Source organism: Arachis ipaensis, chromosome B3 (genome assembly GCF_059453495.1).
Source record: "Arachis ipaensis isolate K30076 ecotype BB chromosome B3, ASM5945349v1, whole genome shotgun sequence".
Lineage (NCBI taxonomy): Eukaryota > Viridiplantae > Streptophyta > Magnoliopsida > Fabales > Fabaceae > Arachis > Arachis ipaensis.
Genome location: NC_142438.1, coordinates 58,091,229 through 58,118,339, shown reverse-complemented (window position 1 = coordinate 58,118,339; position 27,111 = coordinate 58,091,229). Strand labels below are relative to the sequence as shown.

The 27,111-nt window shown below is 35.3% G+C and overlaps 2 non-coding genes across 2 annotated transcripts; one reads left to right on the top strand and one right to left on the bottom strand.

The window, feature by feature from the left end:
- Positions 1 to 15,481: 15,481 nt before the first annotated feature.
- On the bottom strand, positions 15,482 to 15,589 carry LOC148570757 (small nucleolar RNA R71). The gene has a single exon (XR_015908302.1). It is a non-coding gene; the product is annotated as a small nucleolar RNA R71 (small nucleolar RNA).
- A 9,175-nt stretch (positions 15,590 to 24,764) lies between these two features.
- LOC148570756 (small nucleolar RNA R71) lies at positions 24,765 to 24,868 on the top strand. Its single transcript, XR_015908840.1, has one exon. It is a non-coding gene; the product is annotated as a small nucleolar RNA R71 (small nucleolar RNA).
- Positions 24,869 to 27,111: the final 2,243 nt, after the last annotated feature.

Below are 27,111 nucleotides of genomic sequence, written 5' to 3'. Positions count from 1 at the left end.
TAGGATTCATTGATCCTTTTGCGTCTGTCACTACGCCCAGCACTCGCGATTTTTAAGCTCGTCACAGCCATCCCTTCCCAGATCCTACTCAGAATACCACAGACAAGGTTTAGACTTTCCAGATCTCAGGAATGGCCATCCATGGGTTCTAACTTATACCACGAAGACTCTAATATCTCGGACTCGGTCCCCTGTATTAGATATCCAAGAGATATCCATTCAATCTAAGGTAGAACGGAGGTGGTTGTCAGGCACGCGTTCATAAGTGAGAATGATGATGACTGTCATGATCATCACATCCATCATATTAAAGTGCGAATGAATATCTTAGAAGCGGAATAAGTTGAATTGAATAGAAAAACAGTAGTACTTTGCATTAATCTTTGAGGAACAGCAGACCTCCACACCTTAATCTATGGTGTGTAGAAACTCTACCGTTGAAAATACATAAGTGATAAGGTCCAGGCATGGCCGAATGGCCAGCCCCCTAAACGTGATCAAAGTATCAAAAAGTAATCCAAAGATGAAACTAAAAGATGTAAATACAATAGTAAAAAGTCATATTTATACTAAACTAGTTACTAGGGTTTACAGAAATAAGTAAATGATGCAGAAATCCACTTCCGGAGCCTACTTGGTGTGTGCTTGGGCTGAAATTGAAGTTTACACGTGGAGAGGTCATTCTTGGAGTTGAACGCCGGTTTGTAACGTGTTTCTGGCGTTGAACTCCACTTTGCAACTTGTTTCTGGCGCTGAACGCCAGACTGCAACATGGAACTGGCGTTCAACGCCAGTTTGCGTCATCTAAACGGGGGCAAATTATAGACTATTATATATTGCTGGAAAGCCCTAGATGTCTACTTTCCAACGCAATTGGAAGCGCGCCATTTGTAGTTTTGTAGCTCCAGAAAATCCACTTTGAGTGCAGGGAGGTCAGAATCTATCAGCATCTACAGTCCTTCTTCAACCTCTGAATCTGATTTTTGCTCAGGTTCCTCAATTTCAGCCAGAAAATATCTGAAATCACAAAAAAATAGACAAACTTATAGTAAAGTCTAGAAATGTGAATTTTAATTAAAAACTAATAAAAATATAATGAAAACTAATTAAATCATACTAAAAACATACTAAAAACAATGCCAAAAAGCGTATAAATTATCCGCTCATCAATAACCAATCAACCTAGGGTTCAACTTAATTACAATTTCACAAGGGTTCAAGAATAACTCACCTTACCCCAACAGTTTTGGAAGCCAAAACCAATATCAATCAAGGGCTAGAGTGTACCTAAACACTCAAAAGCACAAAATTCCACTTAATCCAAAATCCAAAAACACAAATTTCTTAGGGTAAGAAACTGGGCAGGGGATTTCAAGAAACTTACTACAAGGCTTAGCTAGAAGTGACGGCACGCGAATTGGAGCACTGTAACTCGAGATATGATGGATTGAAGTTGTATGTGAATTGTAACTTGGGAAACCCTAACTCTCTTCTCACTTCAGCTGCTCCCCCTCTCTTGAATGTATTTAATGAGCTGAAGTGGGTGCCTTAAAGTGTTTATATATGTTGGGCTTGGGCCCAACTTGGGCCCGGTCCAACCCGTTAGCATTTTTAGCCCGTTTGACCTAACTTTGGGCCAAACCTTTATAATTACAACAATGCTAGGGAACCTAGAGGGTACCGGCCAAAAATCAGCCAAATGCTTTTTAATGGGTTGGACCTCGAAATTCATCTTAATAAAAATAAATTAATATATATATAGATGTTTCTTCTGTTAAGTATTAGAATGTTTTTTTTCATACTAAATGGATGTTCTTTTATATATTTTTCAAATTTTTTTGTATTGCAAATGTGAATATCTCTATTTCTTTAAGAATTTCATAGTTTTTTTTAATTCTATAAATGTAAAATATAACTGAATATTTCTTTTGTTAAGCATTAGGATGTTTTTTTCGTATTAAATGAATATTTTTTTTATATTTCTGTAATTGGTCATGAACAACTCGTGCTCCACCACTCCTTCCTTAAACAATTTCTAAAAGAGTTGCTGGAGAGGATAAATGCATGAGTGGATCCGTTCCCCCTACCTGTCGAGATAGACACAAGCGGTAGTCTCATTACTAATGCCACTGGCAGGTGATTGGTTTAGTTCTGGATCATCTACGCCTCTGGTCCTTTTCTACGCTATGATCTTTGATTCAAAAAAGCCCAAAAAAGTGTGATTTCATTGTTTTCTTCAAGGTCCATTGTTGTGACTGGAAGAATGGATTCTGAATCGGATGCCCTATCTTCTTTTCCCTTATTCTGAGTGAGGACATATCCTAATGTAATGGTAATGAACTAGACGACCTCGGAAGGAACCATTAGAGGAGAAGGGTAGTCGTAGATTAGGTGAGGAAGGTTACTGACCCAATATGAAGAAAAACGTATAAGATTCTGTGAGTACCTGTTGCTATATGAGATCTCTAAGGCATGCATACCAAATGTAGAGAAAGTTAGAAGAAAGTTAGAACTCTGATTTCTCGCGGTGAGGATGCGATGAGTTGGATTTTTCCGACGATGGGAATTGACTGCGCCGACGCTAATGGTGAGAGAGAGGGTCTGTGTGTGTGGTTGTTGGAGGTGGGTAGGTTAATGTGAGAGAGAAGATGAAGGTTTTTTATAGGCTTTAATTAGGTTTATTTAATCAGTTTTAAATTTTTTTAATTTTGAATTTAAAAAATTTAAAATTAATTATTAATAATTATAATCAATTGAGTTGTTCACTTTTTGGCTGGTTAGACACTTGGTTCCCTATACTTTTCCTTATAATTAACGCCCAGTTTTCCATTTGGAATATTTTTCTAAGGTTTTTGACTGTTTCTAATTTTTCTCACACAGTACCGGGTAGACATAAACCAGTTCAACTGGTTCGGCTGCCAGTTCATGGTTTTTCTTGATTTTGGAGAAAAATACATTTTCTGACTTAGAAAAATCTACTGAGTCCAAAAAATCATAATTAAATTCTCTAATAATATTCCAAAATTTTGAACCTAATCCGGGCAATTAAATTATTATTGTTTTACATTAATTAATCAGTTAATTAATTCGCGATTCTTACAATTTATGGTATCCTCACCTTACCCAAGCTTCGTATAAGCAAGAGTGAACATTTTTCTCATGCTAATTGGATCCTAAAACACCAAAGAGCAAAGAAATTTAATACTTTCACATAATTTTTGAAAATTGGGGGAAGGAGTGGCTGAGAACAATAAAGTGAGTTACCTATAAAATTGTTCCGATAGAAACGTAGAGCTCGACGCGGTGGTTGCGTGGCCACAAACGGTGCGGCGATCGAAGCTTGGACGGAGGAGTTACGGGGATTTGAATTTACCGTAAGGGTTTGGAAGTGTTTTTCGTTTCTCCTTTACCTTATTTTGTTTTAGCACTGAATCTGCTAAATTGGGGGAAGAAAAGAGACTTGGGTTCACTTATGTTCTGGGCCGGTTGGGCCTACAGACCCGGTTTGGGCCCGATTCAATCGGTTTGGCCCGTTCGGTCTAATCTTGGGCCGAATTCTTCGAAATTAGTGTCAAAATTCTCGTTTTGATGATCCTAATTTAATATAATATTCACATTTCTAATTTTTTTATTAAAAATTAATTTATTAACTAATTATTTACTAATTTAACGGGGTTTACAAAAGTCATGTAATTCAAAGATCATTGCATTCATATTTTTTAAAATTTCAAAAAAATAAAAACTTTTTGTATTATTATAATTAGTTGAATGGAAACATAATAACGACCACATCATAATTTTAATTAATAAAGTAAAATAATTTATCAATTTATATTAAATTATTAATTTTAGTTGCACTTAAAAGTGAATAACACTTTAAAAATAACTTAAAAAAATAAAAAATATTATGTGAATTAATATGTAAATAAAATATTATGTGAAGATAAATATAAATATTAGGATAGTTAATAAGTAAATTTCAAGAGTTGAAATAGTAAAAAGAACGAAGAAGAAAAAGTTAGATATTTATTGGGTTATTCCTCTTGAATATGAAAGAATTGAAAAAAATGTAAAGACAAAATTAGAACATAATTTGAATACTAAATTGATAGTTTTTGAAGAGAATCCTCGAATAAATAAATAAATAATATTAAAAATAATTAAATAAAAATTAAAGAGATGAAATACAAGTAAATAATCAAAAATTACTTTTTTAAAATTGAAGTTATTTATTCATAAGTATGTTATAAGTATGTTATGTCAGCGAGAAGAAATAGATTATTACCCTCAAACATATGTTGAAGTATAGACATAATAATAAAGTTGTAATTTGAATATGTAAAGAACCTTAAATAAAAATAATTTTATACATGAATAAAGAAGTAATATGATTTGTTATTTTAAATTTTAAAAATAACAAATTAAGTATTGATAGAAAAATCTCAAAATAATTCTAGTAAAACAATCAAATGTTATAATATCTTAATTTACAACCTACATAAAATCAATCAATAATTATATTTTTAAAATAAATATAAATATATCTGCATGGTTTCACCTTATAAATATTGTGTTTTGGTTGTATTTAAAAAAAATGTAAAAGTAGGTTACAAAGAAAAAATGCGAGGAGAAGTCTACTTAGTTGAAATATTAGACTTAGTTACTCATTTAAGAAGTTTAAATTACATTTTTACAGTTTTTAACTGTTATTTATGCAAAAAAAATATATATTAGAAAAAACAAAACTTTGATTGAAATTACAACTTAATCCTTAATATTGAATTTTTTAGTTCAATTCCTTCTCTCTTTCTCCTCACTATATTTTCATTTTCAAACATTAGTGTCATAATCCTAGCTACCACAAAAATCAACTACATATAAAAATTTATAAAAATATAATAACAATACTTTAGAATAAATAAATAAATAAATCAACTTTGATTAAAAATAAACTAAACAAAAATTACAAAAATTAAGATTCTAAACTAAGATTTAAAACAAAATAAAAAATGACTAATTTGTGGTCAATAATAGAATCAAGAATCATGTAAAATAAAATATGACCTAATAAAATGAAAGACGTTATGAATAGAAAATGTTAATCAATTAATATTATATGGAAAACTTTTAATTTATCTTTAAATATATGGTATATGAAAACCAACGATAAAATTAATATATTTATCTAAAAAAATTACAAAACAAATTATTAATGATATATATCAATTAAATAATATTATAAATAAAAATTTTAATTTATTATTTCATAATATCCTTTTTTTAAAGTTGAGACTGAATTGCAAGTCAGAGTACAGAACTTTATAAATTAAGACTATTTTTTTCCTTGTCTTCATCCCTTCTAAAGTATATTTTTTCTTAAAAATCATTTCATTCTTAATTTTCTATGTAAACCATATGAATAGGAGAGTTCGGTGTCCAATTTTCGCTTTACCATTATATCGCTATTAATAAAGAGTACCTGATATAACTTTTTATTTTGAAAAAGGTCAAAAAAAATAAATTACCAATTTCCTATTGCGGTTACTTTTTTATTCTACGTATAACTTCCAATCGCTTCGTCTTCTTTCTTATTCCATTCTCTTCTTTCAGATCTTTGTCTACTTTTATTAATTTTTTTTATCTTTTTGTATCTTTTTCTATTTATTAAATTAATTATGTATTACTTTTATTTTTTTTATCTCCAAAAAATTGTAAGAAAAAAATAACTCATCTATAACAATATATATAAAGAGAATACAGAGAGAATGGTGTCCAATTTTCGTATTCCCATTTTAACCTTATTAATAAATAGTGATTGATGTACCGGAATAAAATGTAATTATCATTAACTTTCCTTCATTCATATTGTAGTAACCTTTTTATTTTATGCACAACTTTCACTCATGGTGTCCTCTTCTTCGTTCCACTAAATATAGGTAGTACTCTCCTTTATCTTTCAGGTAATTCTATTAGCCTCATATTTACAAAATATAATTATCAAAGTCAGATCTTGTACTGTAATTAATACATAGGTATTAATTGTGTCAACACTTACATAATTTTTTTTGTCTTCTTCTATCTCTTGGCCTAACCATGGATACGAAACTTTCTCAATATTGGAAGAGAAAGTCTATGTTATTCAAAGTCGTCATAAAATTTTAAAGTATATTCCATTTGAATGGTATCAACAATTTGAGAGAATGAATTTAAACTTAAATAACTATTTCTTAACGAAGAGCATTAGGTATACATTTATTGATTTTTTTTAAAGAAAAAAATTTGTGTATTTATATGTCATCTTTTATTTTTGTTGTGGTGGACAGCAGTAGTACTCACATCATCATTTTAAAGTTCGTTTTATATTTATGTCAATTCATAAAGTATTTTAGAAAAATTATGTTTAAGTAAATTTTTTATCTTATAATTATTTTATATTTTGGAATTTAAAATTTTTTATTTTTAGTTTTGTTCAAAAATTATTTTTGTATTGTATTTTAATTATGAAAGTACTAATATTAATTTTAATTTTTAAGTTTTAGAATGAATAAAAAGATGTAATTTTTTTTATAAATTAGATGATTCAAAAACTACTCATTATAAAAGAAATAAATTTTAATTCTTGACATGTTAAATAAAATATAGTTTAATTAGATAAAAAAATTAATAACAAAATATAAGAACACATATTAGATAAAAAAAATATTAAGAACACATATTAGATAAAAAAAATTTCTTTCTACATCAAATTGATAAAATAAAAAAAAGTTTTTTTTACATCAAATTGATAAAAAAAAAAGACAGAACTATTTTTTACGTAAAAAGATAGGAATGAATTAAAAGGATAGAAGAATGATTGAAAATATAAATTAAATAAGTAAACTAAAAGAGAAGGAAAAATGTAAGTGAAAATTATGCGTGAAACCGAATGAAATTTGCAACGAAGGCAATGAAAGACGATGGAGGCGATGCAATTGAGCGTGTTGAAAAAAGGAGAAGGACGATAATAAGAGAAACACATAAAAGTGTGCATGAAGAACAAAATTGGTAGATTTTTCAAAAAAAAATAAAAAAAACTTTAATAGAATAATTATAGTGAAATTAAACTACTAAAACTAACATAGAATTAAACAAAACATGAAAATGGTAAAAAATGTGATGACATTGACGTTCACTTAGTCTATTTTTTTATTTATTAATAATTTACAGATATTCTGTATTTTTTTTGTTGGAAGATGTGTTATCATGGTTATAGGAGTAATAAAACTGTTTTTATTTTAGTGTGAAGTTATTAGATTTTTCAAAATAAATTTTATGACTATTTTGTCCTTATAATTTGCATTATGAAATAGTTTGTTAGAGGGTAAATGTAACACCCTAATTAGCCCAAGTTTTACCTCGCGTTGTAAAGCAAAGGTTAATCAGAGCTTACGACAGTTCTACGCTCATACACAATATATTTATAGAAAGAATGATATAAACTAGAAGCCCGATGAAGGATATAGCTCAAAAATAGGATTTCAAAGCGCAAAACGTACTAAAGAAGCGTCTAACTTAAAGCACAAGAAACAGATGTGATATAAACAAAGGTAATAGTATAATAGTGTAATACCATAAGGAACTAGCCACGACTCGCGAAGTTTAAGCCGGCTATCCATATACAGACCATACAGAAACATGACAGTTTAAAAATAGCTTATACAAGTTTTTCTCACATAATACAAGCCTCTAGGCAAAGACAAAATACAAAAGGAGAGATGTATAAACAACATAAACTAAAAGACTCCAAAAGAATCCAAGATCCTCCGCTTCTATCACCATCCAAAACAACTCACCGAGGTGGGTTGTGACCTGCATATGAAAAACACAACAGAAATATGGTATGAGAACCGGGAGTTCTCAGTATGGTAGCAGTACCCAGTGATGTAGGATATAAGACCCCGGGACGCCAAAGGCAATCCTAGCTCCATATCCATCACAATATTCAAACTTAAAGCATTCTAAAACAAATAAGCATAATCATATTGACCTTAACATAAATAAACCGGGTAATCTATCTTAGGGGATTTCTACTCTAACCAAACACTGCTGTCCCACAGCCTTCACCAACTGATCCTCCGTGCGATCCCATTGCCACCGCCTTCCGAACCTCCTTAATCCCAGTAGAAAACACAGATAATATACAATGCAAGTAACCCACAAGTAGAAGCATATAAGGCAAATAATTTAGATAGCAATTAGGCATGTTATTCAATTAGGCAAACCATTACAAGTAAGCAAAGCATACAAATAGATAGAAAATGCATATGATGATTGCCTGCCCTACTGGCTGTGATATCACATTGTCGGTTCAACTGCCAACCCGACACATCTCCATGGAGATGTTGCCCTTTGGATTCATGATGTGGGAACCGAGATATAGTGCTCGGATCACTATCCAGGGTTTTGCGCCTGTACGCTCTGATGATCTGAAGGGATGTGAGCGGGATCTATTGCCACCGACCTCACATCTAAGCGCAAGTGGGACGAACCATCGCCCTTACGCTGCCGCTGCTACCTCGACAGGCGGGATCCAACCTTGGCCCCTGCCAGGCGCATAGCATCTCATAATCTCAATGAAAAAGTGATACAGTGGTTTTCAAAAATATTTTTAGTACAAGATGGATCCATTACTTCATTCAGAGTTTTCGACTCTTTTCAACCACTGTTCATTCACATTTCAGTTCCTTGCTCTTGCATCTCATTCATCAACCATTCATCACACATCATCAAACCTTCCCCAGCACAACAGAAACCTAGTACTCTGTTCGCTAACTTTTTCCACATAATAGTGTCTAAAACCCTTAAACCATTTCCCATGTTTGAGTACCCAAAAATATGACCAAAAGTCTTAAAAAGTGTTATAGAAGCTTATAACCTCGTCGGGAAGGTGAAATAGTTGAAAACAAAGCAAAATTTAAGAAACAGGGCGTGTGCGTACGCACAACGCCAAGGAAATTTTTAAAAGTGTGCATACGCACAGGGGTGTGCGTACGCACAGGCGTCAAAACTCAAAATGGTTTGTTCACTCGCACAACCTGTGCCAGCGCCCCCAACAGACTGGCCTTCCCAACTTGTGCGTCCACACAGGTTGAAATTCTTCCTTAGATATGTGCGCGCACAAGCTGTGCTAGCGCTGCGAACAGAGTGCACTTTCCTACCTGTGCGTGCACACAGGTGTGTGTGCGACAGGTCAGAATTTTCGCAGGGTGTGCGCTCGCACATATCAGAAATCATGAAATTTTGCAACTTTGCAGAATTTCAGATTTTTAACACCAACGTTGAATGATCATAACTTCTTCCACAAAATTCCAAATTTTGTAAACTTTATATCAATTTAAAGAGTTTTCAAAGATCTTTAATTCTAAGCAAATTTCAACTAATTTTGAAAATTGAGGCAAAAGTTATGATCGGACAAAGTTCACCAAAATTCAACTTTTTTCCAAAATCACAATTTCCACAATTCCTTTATAAAACATAACCAAAACCAAACCAAACCATTCCAAACTCCACTTTCATCGAAATCAACCCTCTATGTCATACTATCCAAAAATTATCACATTTTACCTTCAGCTTTCCTCAACCACACATCAACATCAATATATCTCATATATCAAACTTCATTAACAATTTTCCAACTACATTACCAATCGATCAACACCAATATCATATTTATCAACATAATCCACTACTTTTAAGAACCGCAACTAATAAACCGGTTAATTAAGTAATTAATTGCCCAAATTAGACTTCAAAAGTTTGAGTGAGAATTTGAGGATTTAAAGGTGATTTTCGGACTCAGTAGGTCTTTCTGAGTTAGAAAATGTGCTTTTTGCGAAAAACCGTGAAAAACTGTGAACCAGTAGTTGTATGGACTATTATGTATTTCTGGAAAGCCCTGGATGTCTACTTTTCAACGCAATTGAGAGAGCGCTATTTGGACTCCTGTATCTCCAGAAAATCCACTTTGAATGCAGGGAGGTCAGAATCCAACAGCATCTGCAGTCCTTCTTCAACCTCTGAATCTGATTTTTGCTCAAGTCCCTCAATTTCAGCCAGAAATTACCTGAAATCACAGAAAAACATACAAACTCATAGTAAAGTCCAGAAATGTGAATTTTATTTAAAAACTAATAAAAATATACTAAAAATTAACTAAATCATACTGAAAACTATGTAAAAATAATGCCAAAAAGCGTATAAATTATCCGCTCATCACAACACCAAACTTAAATTGTTGCTTGTCCCCAAGCAACTGAAAATCAAATAGGATAAAAAGAATAGAATATACTATAAATTCCAAAATATCAATGAAACTTAGCTCCAATCAGATGAGCGGGACTAGTAGCTTTTTGCCCCTTGAATAGTTTTGGCATCTCACTTTATCCCTTTAAGTTCAGAATGATGGGCATCTATAGGAACTCAGAATTCAGATAGTGTTATTGATTCTCCTAGTTCAGTATGTTGATTCTTGAACACAGCTACTTTATAAGTCTTGGCCGTGGCCCTAAGCACTTTGTTTTCCAGTATTACCACCGGATACATAAATGCCACAGACACATAACTGGGTGAACCTTTTCAGATTGTGACTCAGCTTTGCTAAAGTCCCCAATTAGAGGTGTCCAGGGTTCTTAAGCACACTCTTTTTTTGCTTTGGACCTTGACTTTAACCGCTCAGTCTCAAGTTTTCACTTGACACCTTCACGCCACAAGCACATGGTTAGGGACAGCTTGGTTTAGCCGCTTAGGCTAGGATTTTATTCCTTTAGGCCCTCCTATCCACTGATGCTCAAAGCCTTGGGTCCTTTTTACCCTTGCCTTTTGGTTTTAAGGGTTATTGGCTTTTTGCTCTTGCCTTTTGGTTTAAAGAGCTTTTGGCTTTTTCTGCTTGCTTTTTCTTTTTCTTTCCCCCTTTTTTTCGCCATTTTTTTTCTTCTCTTTTTTTTCGCAAGCTTTTGTATTCACTGCTTTTTCTTGCTTCAAGAATCATTTTTATGATTTTTCAGATCATCAAATAACATTTCTCCTTTTTCCTTATTCTTCAAGAGCCAACATATTTAACATTCATAAACAACAATATCAAAAGATATATGCACTGTTCAAGCATTCATTCAGAAAACAAAAAGTATTGTCACCACATCAAAATAATTAAACTAGTTTCAAGGATGAATTCGAAACCATGTACTTCTTGTTCTTTTGTAATTAAAACATTTTTCATTTAAGAGAAGTGATGGATTCATAGGACATTCATAACTTTAAGGAATAGACACATAAATACTAATGATCATGTAATAAGACACAAACATAAACATAAAGCATAGTAAACAAAAAATAGGAAAATAAGAACAAGGAGATTAAGGAACGGGTCCACCTTAGTAAGGCTGGCGTCTTCCTCTTCTTGAAGAACCAATGGTGCTCTTGAGCTCCTCTATGTCTCTTGCTTGTCTTTGTTGCTCCTCCCTCATAGCTCTTTGATCTTCTCTAATCTCATGGAGGATGATGGAGTGCTCTTGGTGCTCCATCCTCAGTTGTCCCATGTTGGAGCTTAATTCTCCTAGGGAAGTGTTGATTTGCTCCCAGTAGTTTTGTGGAGGGAAGTGCATCCCCTGAGGCATCTCAGGGATTTCTTGGTGAGGGAATTCCTCATGCTTCTGTTGAGGTCCATGAGTGGGCTCTCTTGTTGTGCAGTCAAATGCTCTATGATGAGCGGATAATTTATACGCTTTTTGGCATTATTTTTACATAGTTTTCAGTATAATTTAGTTAGTTTTTAGTATATTTTTATTAGTTTTTAATTAAAATTTACATTTCTGGACTTTACTATGAGTTTGTGTGTTTTTCTATGATTTCAAGTAATTTCTGGCTGAAATTGAGGGACTTGAGCAAAAATCAGATTCAGAGGTTGAAGAAGGACTGCAGATGCTGTTGGATTCTGACCTCCCTGCACTCAAAGTGGATTTTCTGGAGCTACAGAACTTTAAATGGCGCGCTCTCAATTGCGTTGGAAAGTAGACATCCAGGGCTTTCCAGCAATATATAATAGCCCATACTTTGCCCGAGTTTAGATGACGCAAACTGGCATTCAACGCCAGTTCCATGCTGCATTCTAGAGTTAAACGCCAAAAACAGGTTGCAAAGTAGAGTTAAACGCCAGAAACAGGTTACAAACTGGCGTTCAACTCCAAGAGAAGCCTCTACACGTGTAAAGCTCAATGCTCAACCCAAACACACACCAAGTGGGCCCCAGAAGTGGATTTCTGCATCATTTACTCATTTCTGTAAACCCTAGTAGCTAGTTTAGTATAAATAGGACTTTTTACTATTGTATTTACATCTTTGGAACATCTTTACTTTTATCTTTAGATCATGTTTGGGGGCTGGCCTCTCGGCCATGCCTGGACCTTCATCACTTATGTATTTTCAACGGTAGAGTTTCTACACACCATAGATTAAGGTGTGGAGCTCTGATGTTCCTCATGAATTAATGCAAAGTACTATTGTTTTTCTATTCAATTCAAGCTTATTCATATTCTAAGATATCCATTCGCACCCAAGAACATGATGAATGTGATGATTATGTGACGCTCATCATCATTCTCACTTATGAACGCGTGCCTAACAAACACTTCCGTTTTACATGCAAACAAGCTAGAATGAGTATCTCTTAGATATCTAATACAGAGGACCGAGTCCGAGATATTAGAATCTTCATGGTATAAGTTAGAACCCATGGATGGCCATTCTTGAGGTCCGGAAAGTCTAAACCTTGTCTGTGGTATTCCGAGTAGGATCTGGGAAGGGATGGCTGTGACGATCTTAAAACTCGCGAGTGTGGGGCATAGTGACAGACGCAAAAGGATAGTAAATCGTATTCCAGTATGATCGAGAACCGACAGATGATTAGCCATGCAGTGACAGCGCATTGGACCATTTTCACAGAGAGGATGGGATGTAGCCATTGACAACGGTGATGCCCTACATAAAGCTTGCCATGGAAGGGAGTAGGAATGATTGGATGAAGACAGCAGGAAAGCGGAGGTTCAGAAGAACGAAAGCATCTTTATACACTTATCTGAAATTCTCACCAATGAATTACATAAGTATCTCTATCCCAGTTTATGTTTTATTTATCTTTTAATTATTAAAACTCTATAACCTTTTGAATTCGCCTGATTGAGATTTACAAGGTGACCATAGCTTGCTTCAAGCCGACAATCTCCGTGGGATCGACCCTTACTCACGTAAGGTTTATTACTTGGACGACCCAGTGCACTTGCTGGTTAGTTGTGCGAAGTTGTGATAAAGAGTTGAGATTACAATTGTGCGTACCAAGTTGTTGGCACCATTGATGATCACAATTTCGTGCACCAAGTTTTTAGCGCCGTTGCCGGGGATTTGTTCGAGTTTGGACAACTGACGGTTCCTCTTGTTGCTCAGATTAGGTAATTTTATTTTAATTTTAAGCTTTTATTTCTTATTTTCGAAAAATACGAAAAAATAATTAAATAAATAAATATTTCTTCTTTTTCGTTTTTCCAAAATAATTTTTGAAAAAATCAAAAATATTTTTGTGTTTCTTTTTTGAGTCTAGAGTCAAGTTTTAAGTTTAGTGTCAATTGCATCTTTTTTATTTTCTAAAAAAAAAATTATTTTCGAAAATTTCATGCATTGCATTCTTCATGATCTTCAAATTGTTCTTGGCCAGTCTTCTTGTTTGATCTTCATATTTTTTTGTTTTGTGTCTTTTCTTGTTTTTCATATGCATTCTTGAAACATTAATGTCTAAAGAATAAAAAATTTTTAAGTTTGGTGTCTTGCATGTTTTCTTTTCTTGAAAATTTCTCAAAAATAAGTTCTTGGTGTTCATCTTGACATTCAAAGTGTTCTTGCATGCATCACATGTTTTGATCCAAAATTTTCATGCATTGAGTCTTTTTGATGTTTTCTCTTTCATCATTAAAAATTCAAAAAATCAAAAAATATCTTTCCCTTTTTCACTCATAAATTTTTTAAAATTTGAGTTGACTTTTTCAAAACTTTTTAAAATTTAGTTGTTTCTTATGAGTCAAATAAATTTTTCATTTTAAAAACTCTATCTTTTTTTCAAATCTTTTTCAAAAAAATCAAATCTTTTTCATTTTTCTTTCATAATTTTCGAAAATTTTAAATTGATTTTCAAAAATCTTTTTCTTATTTCTATTTCATATTTTCGAATTTAATACTAACAATTAATGTGATTGATTCAAAAATATTAAGTTGTTACTTGCCTATTAAGAAGGGTTCATTCTTTAAATTTTAAAATCATATCTTTTAGTTTCTTGTTAGTCAAGTAATCAACTTTAATTTTCAAAATCAAATCTTTTTAAATTTCTTTTTCAAATCTTTTTCAAAATAAGTTTCAATCACATCTTTTTCAAATTCAATTTCAAAATATTTTCTAACTTCTTTTCTAACTTCTTATCTTTTCAAAATTAAATTTCAAATCATTTTCAATCAATCTTATCTTTTTGTTTGATTATTCTTATCTTTTTTCAAAACTACCTAACTAATTCTCTCTCTAATTTTCGAAAATCACCTTCCTCTTTTTCAAAATTCCTTTTTTTTAACTAATTGTTTTAATTTTTAATTTAATTTGATTTCAATTTTAATTTTCGAATTTTAACTTTAAATTTAAAATATTTTTATTTTATTTATTTAAATTTTCAAATTCTTCTCTTCCTCACCGCCTTCTATTTATTTATTCATCTACTAACACTTCTCCTCCACCCAAAAATTCAAACCCCATCCCCCTCTCTGTGTTCGAATTTTTCCTCTTCTCCTTCTTACATTCTTCTCTTCTTATACTTGCATAAGGAATCTCTATACTGTGACATAGAGGATTCCATATTTTCTTTTGTGTTCTCTTCTTTTTCATATGAGCAGAAACAAGGATAAGAACATTCTTGTTGAAGCCGATCCTGAACCTGAAAGGACTCTGAAGAGGAAGCTAAGGGAAGCTAAAGCTCAACTCTCTGGAGAAAATCTAACAGAAATTTTTGAAAAGGAAGGAGACATGGCCAAAAATAATAACAATGCAAGGAAGATGCTTGGTGACTTTACTGCACCAAATTCCAATTTACATTGAAGAAGCATCTCAATCCCTGCCATTGGAGCAAACACTTTTGAGCCTAAACCTCAATTAGTTTCTCTGATGCAACAGAACTGCAAGTTTCATGGACTTCCATCCGAAGATCCTTTTTAGTTCTTAACTGAATTCTTGCAGATCTGTGATACTGTAAAGACCAATGGGGTTGATCCCAAGGTCTACAGGCTTATGCTTTTCCCGTTTGCTGTAAGAGACAGAGCTAGAGTATGGTTGGACTCTCAACCTAAAGATAGCCTGAACTCTTGGGATAAGCTGGTCACGACTTTCTTAGCCAAGTTCTTTCCTCCTCAAAAGCTTAGCAAGCTTAGAGTGGATGTTCAAACCTTCAAACAGAAAGAAGGTGAATCCCTCTATAAAGCTTGGGAGAGAGACAAGGAACTGACCAAAAAGTGTCCTTCTGACATGCTTTCAGAATGGACCATCCTGGATATATTCTATGATGGTCTGTCTGAGCTATCAAAGATGTCACTGGACCATTCTGCAGGTGGATCCATTCACCTAAAGAAAACGCATGCAGAAGCTCAAGAACTCATTGACATGGTTGCAAATAACCAGTTCATGTACACTTCTGAAAGGAATCCTGTGAATAATGGGATGCCTATGAGGAAGGGAGTTCTTGAAATTGATACTCTGAATGCCATATTGGCTCAGAATAAAATATTGACTCAACAAGTCAGTATGATCTCTCAGAGTCTGAATGGATTGAAGGAATCATCCAACAGTACTAAAGAGGCATCTTCTGAAGAAGAAGCTTATGATCCTGAGAACCCTGCAATAGCAGAGGTGAATTACATGGGTAAATCCTATGGAAACACCTATAATCCCTCATGGAGAAATCATCCAAATTTCTGATGGAAGGATCAACAAAAGCCTCAATAAGGCTTTAATAATGGTGGAAGAAACAGGTTTAACAATAGTAAACCCTTTCCATCATCCACTCAGCAACAGACAGAGAATTCTGAGCAGAATTCATCTAGCTTAGCAAATATAGTCTCTGATCTATCTAAGGCCACTTTAAGTTTCATGAATGAAACAAGGTCCTCCATTAGAAATTTGGAGGCACAAGTGGGCCAGCTGAGTAAAAGAGTCACTGAAACTCCTCCTAGTACTCTCCCAAGCAATACAGAAGAGAATCCAAAAAGAGAGTGCAAGGCTATTGATTTAACCATCATGGCCGAACCTACAAGGGAGGGAGAGGACGTGAATCCCAGTGAGGAAGACCTCCTGGGACGTCCAGTGATCAACAAGGAGTTTCCCTCTGAGGAACCAAAGGAATCTGAGGCTCATCTAGAGACCATAGGGATTCCATTGAACCTCCTTATGCCATTCATGAGCTCTGATGAGTATTCTTCTTTTGAAGAGAATGAAGATGTCACTGAAGAGCAAGTTGCCAAGTACCTTGGTGCAATCATGAAGCTGAACACCAAATTATTTGGTAATGAGACTTGGGAAGATGAAGCTCCCTTGCTCATTAATGAACTGAGTGATCTGGATCAACTGACATTGCCTCAGAAGAAATAGGATCCTGGAAAGTTCTTAATACCTTGTACCATAGGCACCATGACCTTTGAGAAGGCTCTATGTGACCTTGGGTCAGGGATAAACCTCATGCCACTCTCTGTAATGGAGAAACTTGGGATCTTTGAGGTGCAAGCTGCTAGAATCTCATTAGAGATGGCAGACAACTCAAGAAAATAGACTTATGGACAAGTAGAGGACGTGTTAGTAAAGGTTGAAGGCCTTTACATCCCTGCTGATTTCATAATCCTAGACACTGGGAAGGATGAGGATGAATCCATCATCCTTGGAAGACCCTTCCTAGCTACAGCAAGAGCTGTGATTGATGTGGACAGAGGAGAATTGATCCTTCAACTGAATGAGGACAACCTTGTGTTTAAAACTCAAGGATCTCTTTCTGTAACCAGGGAGAGGAAGCATGAAAAGCTTCTCTCACTGCAGAGTCAATCAAAGCCCCCCACAGTCAAACTCTAAGTTTGGTGTTGGGAGGCCACAACCAAACTCTAAGTTTGGTGATGAACCCCCACATTCAAACTCTAAGTTTGGTGTTGGGAGGTTCCAACCTTGCTCTGATTATCTGTGAAGCTCCATGAGAGCTCACTGTCAAGCTATTGATATTAAAGAAGCGCTTGTTGGGAGGCAACCCAATATTATTTAATCATATCTATTTTATTTTCTCTTTGTTATTTCATGTTTTATTAGGTTGATGATCATGTGGAGTCACAAAAACTACTAAAAAATCAAAAACAAATTGAAAAAATAGCATTGAAAATAACACACCCTGGAGGAGAGCAGTCTGGCATTTAAATGCCAGAAACAAGCATCTGTCTAGCGTTTAACGCCAGAAACAGGCACCAAGCTGGCGTTAAACGCCAGAAACAAGCTATATTTGGGCATTTAATGCCAAAAACAGGCAGCAGTCTGGCGTTAAATGCCAGGATTGCATAGCAAGGGCGTTTTACACGCCTAATTGGAGCAGGGATGTTAAGTCCTTGGCCCCACTGGATCTGTGGACCCCACAAGATCCCCACATTTTCTTCTCTCCTCTTCACACCTTTTCATAACTCTCTTCCCCAAATACCCTTCAGCAATCACCTCAATCACTCATTCCCATCACCTCTTCACCACTCACATCGATCCTCTCTTCCCCAAAAACCCCACCTACCTTCAAATTCAAACTAATTTCCCTCCCAAACCCAACCCTAATGGCCGAAAACACCTCACCCTCCATCTCCTCCATTTCTCTTCTTCCCCTCTTTCCTTCATTCTTTTTTTGCTCGGGGACGAGCAAATATTTTAAGTTTGGTGTGGTAAAAAGCATAGCTTTTTGTTTTTCCATAACCATTAATGGCACCTAATGCCAGAGAAACTTCTAGAAAGAGGAAAGGGAAGGCAATTGCTTCCACCTCTGAATCATGGGAGATGGAGAGATTCATCTCAAAGGTCCATCAAGATCACTTCTATGAAGTTGTGGCCAAGAAGAAAGTGATCCCTGAGGTTCCTTTCAAGCTCAAAAAGAATGAGTATCCAGAGATCCGACTTGAGATCCAAAAGGAGTGGTTGGGAAGTTCTCACCAACCCCATTCAACAAGTCGGGATCCTAATAGTTGAAGAGTTCTATGCAAACGCATGGATCACTAGGAACCATGATCAAAGTGTGAACCCGAATCTAAAGCATTGGCTTACCATGGTTCGGGGGAAATACTTAGATTTCAGTCCGAAAAATGTAAGGATGGTGTTCAACTTGCCAATGATGGAAGAGAACGCACGCCCCTACACAAGAAGGGTCAACTTTGATCAAAGGTTGGACCAAGTCCTCATAGACATATGTGAGGAAGGAGCTCAATGGAAAATTGACTCAAGAGGCAAGCCGGTTCAACTAAGAAGGCATGACCTCAAACCAGTGGCTAGGGGATGGCTAGAGTTCATTCAACGCTCAATCATTCCTACTAGTAACCGGTCTGAAGTTACTATAGACCGGGCTATCATGATCCATAGTATCATGATTGGAGAGGAGGTGGAAGTTCATGAGATTATACCTCAAGAACTTTACAAGGTGGCTGACAAGTCCTCCACTTGGGCAAGGTTAGCCTTTCCTCACCTCATATGCCACCTCTGCAATTCAGTTGGAATTGACATAAAGGGAGACATCCTCATTGAAGAGGATAAGCCCATCACTAAGAAAAAGATGGAGCAAATAAGAGATCATGGACCTCAACATGAGCATGAGGAAATTCCTCACCATGAAATCCCTGAGATGTCTCAGGGGATGCACTTTTCTCCACAGAACTATTGGGAGCAAATCAACACCTCCCTAGGAGAATTAAGTTCCAATATGGGACAACTAAGGGTGGAACACCAAGAACATTCTATCATCCTCCATGAAATTAGAAAAGATCAAAGAGCTATGAGGGAGGAGCAACAAAGGCAAGGAAGAGACATAGAGGAGCTCAAAAGCACCATTGGTTCTTCAGGAAGAGGAAGACGCCATCCTCACTAAGGTGGACTCATTCCTTAATCTTGTTGTTTATTTATTTTCCTATTTTTCGATTTTTGAGCTTTATGTTTATTTATATTTGTGTCTTATTACATGATCATTAGTGTCTAAGTGTCTATGCCTTAAAGTTATGACTATGAATCCATCACCTCTCTTGAATGAAAAATGTTTTAATTACAAAAGAACAAGAAGTACATGATTTCGAATTCATCCTTGAAACTAGTTTAATTAGTTTGATGTGGTGGCAACACTTCTTGTTTTCTGAATGAATGCTTGAACAGTGCATATGTCTTTTGAAGTTATTGTTTATGAATGTTAAATATATTAGCTCTTGAAAGAATGATGAAAAAAGAGAAATATTATTTGATAATCTGAAAAATCATAAAAATGATTCTTGAAGCAAGAAAAAGCAGTGAATACAAAAGCTTGCAGAAAAAAAAAGAAAAAAATGCGAAAAAAAAAGAGAGAAAAAGAAAAAGAAAAAACAAGCAGAAAAAGCCAAAAGCTCTTTAAAGCAAAATGCAAGAGCAAAAAGCCAATAGCCCTTAAAACCAAAAGGCAAGGGTAATAAAAAGGATCCAAGGCTTTGAGCATCAGTGGATAGGAGGGCCTAAAGGAATAAAATCCTGGCCTAAGCGGCTAAACCAAGATGTCCCTAACCATGTGCTTGTGGCGTGAAGGTGTCAAGTGAAAACTTGAGACTGAGCGGTTAAAGTTAAGGTCCAAAGCAAAAAAAAGAGTGTGCTTAAGAACCCTAGACACCTCTAATTGGGGACTTTAGCAAAGCTGAGTCACAATCTGAAAAGGTTCACCCAATTATGTGTCTGTGGCATTTATGTATCCGGTGGTAATACTGGAAAACAAAGTGCTTAGGGCCACGGCCAAGACTCATAAAGTAGCTGTGTTCAAGAATCAACATACTGAACTAGGAGAATCAATAACACTATCTGAATTCTAAGTTCCTATAGATGCCAATCATTCTGAACATCAATGGATAAAGCGAGATGCCAAAACTATTCAAGAGGCAAAAAGCTACAAGTCCCGCTCATCTGATTGGAGCTAAGTTTCATTGATATTTTGGAATTTATAGTATATTCTCTTCTTTTTATCCTATTTGATTTTCAGTTGCTTGGGGACAAGCAACAATTTAAGTTTGGTGTTGTGATGAGCGGATAATTTATACGCTTTTTGGCATTTTGTTTTTACATAGTTTTCAGTATAATTTAGTTAGTTTTTAGTATATTTTTATTAGTTTTTAATTAAAATTCACATTTCTGGACTTTACTATGAGTTTGTGTTTTTCTGTGATTTCTGGTAATTTCTGGCTGAAATTGAGGGACTTGAGCAAAAATCAGATTCAGAGGTTGAAGAAGGACTGCAGATGCTGCTGGATTCTGACCTCCCTGCACTCAAAGTGGATTTTCTGGAGCTACAAAACTCCAAATGGCGCGCTTTGAATTGCATTGGAAAGTAGACATCCAGAGCTTTCCAGAAATATATAATAGTCCATACTTTGCTTGATTTTAGACAACGCAAACTGGCGTTCAACGCCAGTTCCATGCTGCATTCTGGAGTTAAACGCCAGAAACAGGTTGCAAAGTGGAGTTAAACGCCAGAAACAGGTTACAAACTGGTGTTCAACTCCAAGAGAAGCCTCTACACGTGTAAAGCTCAATGCTCAACCCAAGCACACACCAAGTGGGCCCCAGAAGTGGATTTCTGCATCATTTACTCATTTCTGTAAACCCTAGTAACTAGTTTAGTATAAATAGGAGTTTTTATCTTTGGAACATCTTTACTTTTATCTTTAGATCACGTTTGGGGGCTGGCCTCTCGGTCATGCCTGGACCTTCATCACTTATGTATTTTCAACGGTAGAGTTTCTACATACCATAGATTAAGGTGTGGAGCTCTGCTGTTTCTCATGAATTAATGCAAAGTACTATTGTTTTTCTATTCAATTCAAGCTTATTCCTATTCTAAGATATCCATTCGCATCCAAGAACATGATGAATGTGATCATTATGTGACGCTCATCATCATTCTCACTTATGAACGCGTGCCTAACAAACACTTCCGTTTTACATGCAAACAAGCTAGAATGAGTATCTCTTAGATATCTAATACAGAGGACCGAGTCCGAGATATTAGAATCTTCGTGGTATAAGTTAGAACCCATGGATGGCCATTCTTGAGGTCCAGAAAGTCTAAACCTTGTCTGTGGTATTCCGAGTAGGATCTGGGAAGGGATGGCTGTGACGAGCTTCAAACTCGCGAGTGCTGGGCATAGTGACAGACGCAAAAGGATAGTAAATCCTATTCTAGTATGATCGAGAACCGACAGATGATTAGCCATGCAGTGACAGCGCATTGGACCATTTTCACAGAGAGGATGGGATGTAGCCATTGACAACGGTGATGCCCTACATAAAGCTTGCCATGGAAGGGATTAGGAATAATTGGATGAAGACAGCAGGAAAGCAGAGGTTTAGAGGAACGAAAGCATCTCTATACACTTATCTGAAATTCTCACCAATGAATTACATAAGTATCTCTATCCCAGTTTATGTTTTATTTATCTTTTAATTATTAAAACTCTATAACCTTTTGAATCTGCCTGACTGAGATTTACAAGGTGACCATAGCTTGCTTCAAGCCGACAATCTCCGTGGGATCGACCCTTACTCACGTAAGGTTTATTACTTGGACGACCCAGTGCACTTGCTGGTTAGTTGTGTGAAGTTGTGATAAAGAGTTGAGATTACAATTGTGCGTACCAAGTTGTTGGCGCCATTGATGATCATAATTTCGTGCACCAAGTTTTTGACGCTCTACTACTGAGCTATGGACCCTTGAGATGAATCTCTCCATCTCCCATGACTCAGAGGTGGAAGCAATTGCCTTCCCTTTCCTCTTACTTGAGGTTTCTCTGGTCTTAGGTGCCATTAATGGTTATGGAAAAACAAAAAGCAATGCTTTTACCACACCAAACTTAAAAGTTTGCTCGTCCCCGAGCAAAAGAAGAAAGAAAGAAGGAGAAGAGGAAGAAAATGGAGGAGATGGAGGGAGAAAGTGTATTCGGCCAAGGGGAAGAAGAGAGGGTGGTGTTGTGTGAAAATGAAGAAGGAGTGATGGGTTTATATAGGAGTGGGAGGAGGTTTAGGGTTCGGCCATTAGGGTTGGGTTTGGGAGGGAAAAGAGTTTGAATTTTAGAGGTAGGTGGGGTTTATGGGGAAGAGAGGATGGATGTGAGTGGGGAAGAGGTGATGGGGAAGAGTGATTGAGGTGATTGGTGAGGGGTAATTGTGGAAGGGAGTTATGAAAAGGTGTGAAGAGGAGAGAAGAAAATGTGGGGATCCTGTGGGGTCCACAGATCATGAGGGGATCCTGTGGGGTCCACAGATCCTGTGGGGTCAAGGACTTAATATCCCTACTCCAATTAGGCATGTAAAATGTCCTTAGCATGCATGTTTGGCGTTAAACGCCAGCTCGCTGCTTGTTTTTGGCATTAAACACCCAGATGTAGCCTGTTTCTGGCGTTTAACGCCACTTCGATGCTCTATTCTGGCGTTAAATGCCAGTCTAGTGCTTGTTTCTGGCGTTTAACGCCAGCTTGATGCTTCTTTTTGGCGTTAAACGCCAGCTTGATGCTTCTTACTGGCGTTTAAATGCCAGTAATTTCTTCCTCCAGGGTGAGCTATTTTTCATTCTGTTTTTGATTTTCAGTAGTTTTTGTGACTCCACATGATCATTAACCTAAAAAAACATAAAATAACAATAAAATAAAATAGATATAATTAAATAACATTGGGTTACCTCCCAACAAGCACTTCTTTAATGTCAATAGCTTGACAGTGAGCTCTCATGTATCCTCACAGATGTTTAGAGCATTGTTGGAACCTCCAAACACCAAACTTAGAGTTTGAATGTGGGGGTTCAACACCAAATTTAGAGTTTGGTTGTGGCCTCCTAACACCAAACTTAGAGTTTGACTGTGGGGGCTTTGGTTGACTCTGTAGTGAGAGAAGCTTTTCATGCTTACTCTCCATGGTTACAGTAGGAGATCCTTGAGTTTTAAACACAAGGTTGTCCTCATTCAGTTGAAGGACCAACTCTCCTCTATCGACATCAATCACAGCTCTTGCTGTGGCTAGGAAGGGTCTTCCAAGGATGATGGATTCATCCTCATCCTTCCCAGTGTCTAGGATTATGAAATCAGCAGGGATGTAAAGGCCTTCAACCTTTACTAACACGTCCTCTACTTGTCCATAAACCTGTTTTCTTGAGTTGTCTGCCACCTCTAAAGAGATTCTGGCAGCTTGCACCTCAAAGATCCCAAGTTTCTCCATTACAGATAGTGGCATTAAGTTTATTCCTAACCCTAGGTCACACAGAGCCTTCTCAAAGGTCATGGTACCTATGTTACAGGGAATTAGGAATTTACCAGGATCCTGTTTCTTTTGAGGTAATTTCTGCCTATCCAATGCATTTAGTTCATTGGTGAGTAAGGGAGGTTCATCTTCCCAAGTCTCATTACCAAATAATTTGGCATTCAGCTTCATGATTGCACCAAGGTACTTAGCAACTTGCTCTTCAGTAATGTCTTCATCCTCTTCAGAGGATGAATACTCATCAGAGCTCATGAAGGGCAGAAGTAGGTTCAATGGAATCTCTATGGTCTCTAGATGAGCCTCAGATTCTTTTGGTTCCTCAAAGGGAAACTCCTTATTGGTCACTGAGCGTCCCAGGAGGTCTTCCTCAATAGGATTCACGTCTTCCTCCTCCTCTTTGGGTTTGGCCACACGAAGTAAGGTAATGGCCTTGCACTCTCTTTTTGGATTCTCTTCTGTATTGCTTGGGAGAGTACTAGGAGGAGTTTTAGTGACCCTTTTACTCAGCTGGCCCACTTGTGCCTCCAAATTTCTAATGGAGGACCTTGTTTCATTCATGAAACTTAAAGTGGCCTTAGATAGATCAGAGACTATATTTGCTAAGCTAGATGGATTCTGCTCAGAATTCTCTGTCTATTGCTGAGTGGATGATGGAAAAGGCTTGCTATTGCTAAACCTGTTTCTTCCACCATTATTAAAGCCTTGTTGAGGCTTTTGTTGATCCTTCCATGAGAAATTTTGATGATTTCCCCATGAGGGATTATAGGTGTTTCCATAGGGTTTACCCATGTAATTCACCTCTGCTATTGTAGGGTTCTCAGGATCATAAGCTTCTTCTTCAGAAGATGCCTCTTTAGTACTGTTGGATGTAGCTTGCAATCTATTCAGACTCTGAGAGATCATATTGACTTGCTAAGTCAATATTTTGTTCTGAGCCAATATGGCATTCAGAGTATCAATTTCAAGAACTCTCTTCCTCTGAGGCGTCCCATTACTTACAGGATTCCTTTCAGAAGTGTACATGAACTGGTTATTTGCAACCATGTCAATGAGTTCCTGAGATTCTGCAGGCGTTTTCTTTAGGTGAATGGATCCACCTGCAGAATGGTCCAATGACATCTTTGATAATTCAGACAGACCATCATAGAATATATCCATGATGGTCCATTCTGAAAACATGTCAGATGGATACTTTTTGGTCAGTTGCTTGTATCTCTCCCAAGCTTCATAGAGGGATTCACCTTCTTTCTGTTTGAAGGTTTGAACATCCACTCTAAGCTTGCTAAGCTTTTGAGGAGGAAAGAACTTGGCTAAGAAAGCCGTGACCAGCTTATCCCAAGAGTTCAGGCTATCTTTAGGTTGAGAGTCCAACCATATTCTAGCTCTGTCTCTTACAGCAAACGGGAAAAGCATAAGCCTGTAGACCTCGGAGTCAACCCCATTGGTCTTAACAGTATCACAGATCTGCAAGAATTCAGTTAAGAACTGAAAAGGATCTTCTGATGGAAGTCCATGAAACTTGCAGTTCTGTTGCATCAGAGAAACTAATTGAGGCTTTAGCTCAAAATTGTTTGCTCCAATGGCAGGGATTGAGATGCTTCTTCCATGTAAATTGGAATTTGGTGCAGTAAAGTCACCAAGCATCTTCCATGCATTGTTATTATTTTCGGCCATGTCTCCTTCTTTTTCAAAAATTTCTGTTAGATTTTCTCCAGAGAGTTGTGCTTTAGCTTCCCTTAGCTTCCTCTTCAGAGTCCTTTCAGGTTCAGAATCATCTTCAACAAGAATGTTCTTATCCTTGTTCCTTCTCATATGAAAAAGAAGAAAACAGAAAAGAAAATATGGAATCCTCTATGTCACAGTATAGATATTCCTTTATGTGAGTAGAAGAAGAAAAGAAATTCGAACACAGAAAGAGGGAGAGGGTTCGAATTTTTAAGAAGAAGATAAGTGTTAGTAGATAAATAAATAATTAGGAGGAGGTGAGAGAGAAGAATTTTCGAAAATAATTGAAAAGAAAAGAAAAATATTTTTGTTTTTAATTTAAAAGTTAAAGTTAAAATTTGAAAATTAAGAAAGGAAAATAAAATTAAATCAAATTAACATTTAAACAAATATTTAACTAAAAAGGAATTTTGAAAAAGAGGAAGGTGATTTTCGAAAATTAGAGAGAGAATTAGTTAGGTAGTTTTGAAAAAGATATGATTGAAATAGTAAACTTTTAAAATTAAACACAAAGTCAAGTAGTTAATTGAAAAAGATTTGAAAATCAATCTTTGAAAAGATAAGAAGTTAGAAAAGAAGTTAGAAAAGATTTTGAAATTGATTTTGAAAAAGAAATTTAAAAAGATTTGATTTTTAAAATCAAAGTTGATTACTTGACTAACAAGAAACAAAAAGATATGATTTTAAAATTTAAAGATTGAACCTTTCTTACTAGGCAAGTAACAAACTTAAATTTTTGAATCAATCGCATTAATTGTTAGTAAAGATTTTGAAATTATGAAACAAAATAAGAAAAATATTTTTGAAAATCAATTTGAAAATTTCAAAAATATGAAAGAAAAAATGAAAAAGATTTTATTTTTGAAAAAGATTTGAAAAAGATAGAATTTTTAAATTGAAAATTTTGCTTGACTAAAAAAAATATATGATTTTGAAAATATTTGACTAATTTAATGCAATTTTCAAAAACTAGGAGTAAAATAAGGAAAAGATATATTTTTTTATTTTTGAATTTTAATAAGAAAAAAGAAAAAAACATCAAAAAGATTCAATGCATGAAAATTTTGGATCAAAACAAAGGAAACATGCAAGAACACCTTGAATGCAAAGATGAACACCAAGAACACTTTGAAGATCATTATGAACATCAAGTATGTATTTTTGAAAATTTTTCAATAAAAGAAAACACGCAAGACACAAAACTTAGAAATTTTTAATATTTAGACACTAAAAATTCAAGAATGCATATGAAAAATAAGAAAAGACACAAAACATAAAAATGCAAAGATCAAACAGAGCAAATCATCAAGAACAACTTGAAGATTATGAAGAATACCATGCATGAGTTTTCGAAAATGCACAAATTTTAAAACCATGCAATTGACACCAAACTTAAAATTTAACACAAGACTCAAACAAGAAATATCAAATTATTTTTTGATTTTATAATTTTATTAAAAAAAAATTTTGTATTTTTCAAAAATTATTTTGAAAAGGAAAATAAGGATTTCAAAATTTTTAATAGGAATTCCAAGAATCTTGCAATGTTAGTCTAAAACTCCGGTCCAGGAATTAGACATGGCTTACTAGCCAGCTAAGCTTTCAGTGAAAGCTCCGGTCCAAAATACTAGAATGGCCAATGGCCAGCCAAGCTTTAGCAGATACAAATCAGACATACAACAGCTGATACTTCATTCAACTTGCTTCTGTGCTGATGAGTGGAAGCCTCGGTCCAAAAGAATTAGACATGGCTTTACAGCCAGCCAGGATTCAACATACCTCTTGAAACTCTAGAATTC